General features: G+C 46.1%; 1 non-coding gene across 1 annotated transcript; it reads left to right on the top strand.

The window, feature by feature from the left end:
- Positions 1–2,906: 2,906 nt before the first annotated feature.
- Positions 2,907–3,099, top strand: LOC128688083 (U2 spliceosomal RNA). Its single transcript, XR_008406954.2, has one exon. It is a non-coding gene; the product is annotated as a U2 spliceosomal RNA (small nuclear RNA).
- The last annotated feature ends 1,516 nt before the right edge of the window (positions 3,100–4,615 follow it).

Raw genomic sequence — 4,615 nt, 5'->3', positions numbered from 1 at the left:
TGAGCAAAGTAACATTTATGAAGGGGTTCAGGGAAACCGGCAGGCCGGACTTGAGTCCTGGAGATGGGAAGTACAGTGCCTGCACTCTGAAGGAGGGGTGTTAATGTTGCAGTTTAAAAACTGTAGTGTAAAGCACCCTTCTGGCAAGACAGTGATGGAGTGAATGATGGTGAAAGTTTTTCTTTTTCGGGACACCCTGCCTTGGTGGGAATCGGCCAGTGTGATAATAAAAAAAAAAATAATTAGGTGAGTACACACACACACAGACAACCCACACCTAGCCAAGCACGTACAGAAACTAGAGAAAGTGCAAAGGTTTGCAACAAGACTAGTCCCAGAGCTGAGTGGTATGTCCTACGAAGAGAGGTTAAGGAAAATCAACCTGACGACATTGGAGGACAGGAGAGATAGGGGAGACATGTTAACGACATACAAAATACTGAGAGGAATTGACAAGGTGGACAAAGACAGGATGTCCCAGAGATGGGACACAGCAACAAGGGGACACAGTTGGAAGTTAAAGACACAGATGAATTACAGGGATGTTAGGAAGTATTTCTTCAGCCACAGAGTAGTCAGAAAGTGGAATAGTTTGGGAAGCGATGTAGTGGAGGCAGGATCCATACATAGCTTTAAGCAGAGGTATGATAAAGCTCACGGTTCAGGGAGAGTGACCTAGTAGCGACCAGTGAAGAGGCTAAGACTCGACCCCTGCAACCTCAACTAGGTGAGTACATCTAGGTGAGTACACACACACACACACACAGAATACAGGCTAGTGGGCCAAAGACTGCAAACCTCACTGAAGGAAAGGATCTTGGGATGAGTATAATACCGAGCACATCTGAGTCGCACGTCAACCAATAATTGTTGCAGTATATGGGCGCCTGGCAAACCCAAGAATAGCGTTTCCACACCTTAGCAAGGAATCGTTCAAGACTGTATACCGTGTATGTCAGGCCCATATTGGAGTATGCAGCACCAGTTTGGAACCTACACCTGGTCATGCAGGTCAAGAAATTAGAAAAAGTGCAAACCACGGTAAAGGTGGGGCTCCAACTCATGGAAAGTGAGTCGAATTATTACCTTTTTGTGGGTCAAGAAAGTGCAAAGGCTTCCAACAAGACTAGTTGTGGCATGCAAAGAGAATGTTACAATTTATTCGGCATATGTACATGCTCCCATATAGACTACCTCCCAACCAGTGAACTGGGTGCTAAGAGTTGAACGATTTTTTAGGGAACCTGTCATTAAATCAGTACCTTGTTCATTGTCCAGTCACAGGCGAGCCTGCCAAATGCTGAGGCAACATGGTTCTCTCACAGTCAGCATTTATCAGACTTGCCTAGCTACTGGTTGATTACAGTGCTCTCTCTCTCTCTCTCTTTGGCTTCTGTTTTGCCATTCTTCGTCATCATGTGGTACACTTATATTCAGCTCCTGTACATAGTGTACATAAGTTTACAAAATTGAATATATATATGGTGAAGGAAATGTTGAGAAATTTTCTCCAGGAGGGGGTATCAGCCCCCTTCAGCCCCTTTCAGCCCTCTGAGGGGTTCAGCCCTCCAGAGGGGTTGATGTCATCTTGCTTCAGCATCTCCACATCAACACTTTAATTGATTCTAGATGCAGTACATGCGTGTGTCATGGTCATGCAACTCCTTGCAAGAGACCAGTGTTGCAAATAGTGTAGTTTAATGAGAGACACTCAATCTCTTACCTTAGCAGGACAATTAAGGAAAATCCTGCACCCACTTTATTACCATGTTAAAGATAGTGTACATTGTTGTCTATGCCCAGACAGCAAGAAGCATTTTGCATTGCTTCCTGGTAGAAGTTTGGCAAGGAAGGGAAATATGCTATATCAGCTTTTCCTTTATGTGTCGGGGACAAGTGAAGTGCGGCGAGAGGTGTCTTAGCTTAGATTGCTTTTAACCCTACCAAGGGACACATTGACACATGGATATAGAATAAAGAACACTGATCTGTACGTTTGTGTGCATAAAAGAATCTAAAAGAACACATCAAAGCACTTACAGAGAAGTGTGATCAGTTTCTTTAGTGATATTATTGTTAAATTGTTAACAAATCTTGATGAACAGTGTGACCAGCGAGTGTTTTAAATGTCCAGTCTGAGTGGAAGACGTGGACATTCTCAAAGATACTTCTCTTCAATCAAGACACCAATACCCAGATGCAAGGGTCCGATACACAAACCCAGGTAAGTCTGTTTTGACGTATGGCAGTTCAACTGACTGCGCAGTTGAGAACTAATGTCCATCTAGGCAGATTACCATAAACCCTGGTTATGGGCAGGTTTTTTTTTAGCCCAATTCCTGTCAGCAATCAATTTCTGAGATATGCTGACACAACACTCCCAAGGGATAATTGCATCACATTTTTTTTCACACAGCCCTTAGGGAGTGCACACGACAGCTTCTCAAGACATCACCTACAGGGATGGCTGTTTAGGCGAAAGCTGTCTTTCAAGATAAGTCCCATTACAGTCCATTATTTACTCTTTGACTTAGCTTGTAGCATTTCCCTGAAAGGAAATACAAGTTAAATATTTCTGCTGAATTTTTGCTCCAAAAATCCATTATGACCAGGTTACTGGCCATTCTATTATCTGTGTTCGTAACATTGGGGCCTGTCCAGTATCTGGAGCTGGTCTTAGTATCGTTGGGAGCTGGAGCTGGTCTTAGCTTCATTCAGATTGTGGGTCAGCCTTGCTATTACTTTCGTTATTGGATGCCAGTCTTGATAATGTGTGTGTATATGCCACAAGTTGTACTGTGCTATTGCTGCTTGCTGTGTGCATTGCAAACAGCATGTTGAGTTAATGCCACCTACACGGGTCAGGCGGTTGGTGTCTGAATATATTCTACTAAATCTGCCTAATCATCGCTTCTCGGCCTTTTGGTTAAGATCAAAGTGTAGTATCTGTTCTTATCAGCTTAATATCTGATATGATCCCCAGGTGGGATCTTCGATATTAATCTGATTTTTGAATCATGGCTAAGTGCTAGGGGCTTGCTCCACCTTTGCCGCGGATCGGCCCGGTATTGCAGTACCTCTGGGATTGGTCCACTCCCTTTGGGGAGATTTTTTTTTCCACTGTCTGCATCGCTCTTGGGCCGTGTAGACCTCCTGCGCAAACGCACTTCAGTTCCCTGACTGCAGTAGTGTGAGGTGGTGCTTGTCGCGCCTCTGTCGTCAGCCCAGGAGAACTACCATTAGTCAACATGGCGTTCAGTTACAGACGCAGGATCAACACTGTCGGCGTTGAACTTCTCAGTGGGGCAATAACGCCAGCTTCAGCCCAGGTTTTACTACCTAAAATCATCAGAGACACGTATGGCATTCAGGATGGCGAGTTGTACGGAGTAGCATTGAACGGAGCACGTAGATTTTTTGTGAAACTGCTCTCAGCAACGGTTTATGAGTCAGTCAACCGTTTTCAAGACGTAAGTCTTGATGCAACACCAGCTGTGCGTGTGAGGATGATCGATGTATCCAGACATTATACATGGATTAAACTGCGTAATGTCCCCTTTGAGGCTGATGAGACAGATATCAGAAAAGTTTTTGAGGAATACGGAACTGTTCATTTGGCCCAGCATGGTAAGTGGGTGACGGGTGCCTACACAGGTATGCCGGAGGGCACTTTTAACCTAAAAATTACATTGCGACACCCCATACCGTCTTACGTGTACCTAAAGGAATTCAGGACACAGGTCATGGTGTCATACGCCGGGCAAAGGCGTACATGCCGACTATGTGGGGAATATGATCACATAGCGGCGGAGTGTGGGAAGCGGCAACGAGCTCCTGGCCCAGGGGCGGAGACATCAGCTTCTACACCGGAGGGAGCAGGTGATGATCAACGACGTGAAGGAGGGCGTGGTCGTCTATGGAGCGAGATAGTGGATGAGGCGCATAAGGCTGGGGGAGAGGGTGAGGCCCTTGACCAGTTTCCTGGCCCAGAGACACTTCCAGTGGATCGGGTTGCGCAAAAAGTACAGGAGGAAGTGTTGGAAATTGAGGAGGAATTAGCCGAGGTTCTGAAGTCCTTGTCACCGCCTGAGGAGGTGGCTGCTCCTGGAAAGGTGGTAGAAGACGAGTTGAAGGCTGTGGTGCATCAACAACAGAACTATTCGGACGACGGAAGTGACAGCGTGACTGAGGTGTCACCGAGATCATTGCCACTGTGTACAGTGAAGGCATCCCCAGACCAAGCCATGGAGGATGCGCCTGTCACAAGAAAGAGAGCCGCTGCGTCAGATTCAGATGATGTCCTAACGCCAGCGCAGCGGACTGGGAAGCAAATATGGGCAGAAGGTGAAGGTAGTGGTGGCCATGACAGGAGGCACCGAAAGAAGGGAGGGAGAGAGAGGGAAGTGTGCAGGTGACAAGTGGTCCCACACGTTCTGGTGCCCATAGGAAGAGTGAAGAGAGGAGGCAGGGGTGGAAACTTTAATAGGCCTCCGGTGTATGACAGTAAACGTTAATGGTTTGTGTAATAGTGTAAAGAGAGAATGGTTTAGAATGTTTCTGAATAAATTTAGAGTGGATGTTGTGTTCCTTCAGGAGCATAATTTTAAGGAGGGTA

Source organism: Cherax quadricarinatus, chromosome 6 (genome assembly GCF_038502225.1).
Source record: "Cherax quadricarinatus isolate ZL_2023a chromosome 6, ASM3850222v1, whole genome shotgun sequence".
Taxonomy (NCBI): Eukaryota; Metazoa; Arthropoda; class Malacostraca; order Decapoda; family Parastacidae; genus Cherax; species Cherax quadricarinatus.
Note: the sequence above shows the minus strand (reverse complement) of the source record. Positions and strands in the feature narration are given on the sequence as shown.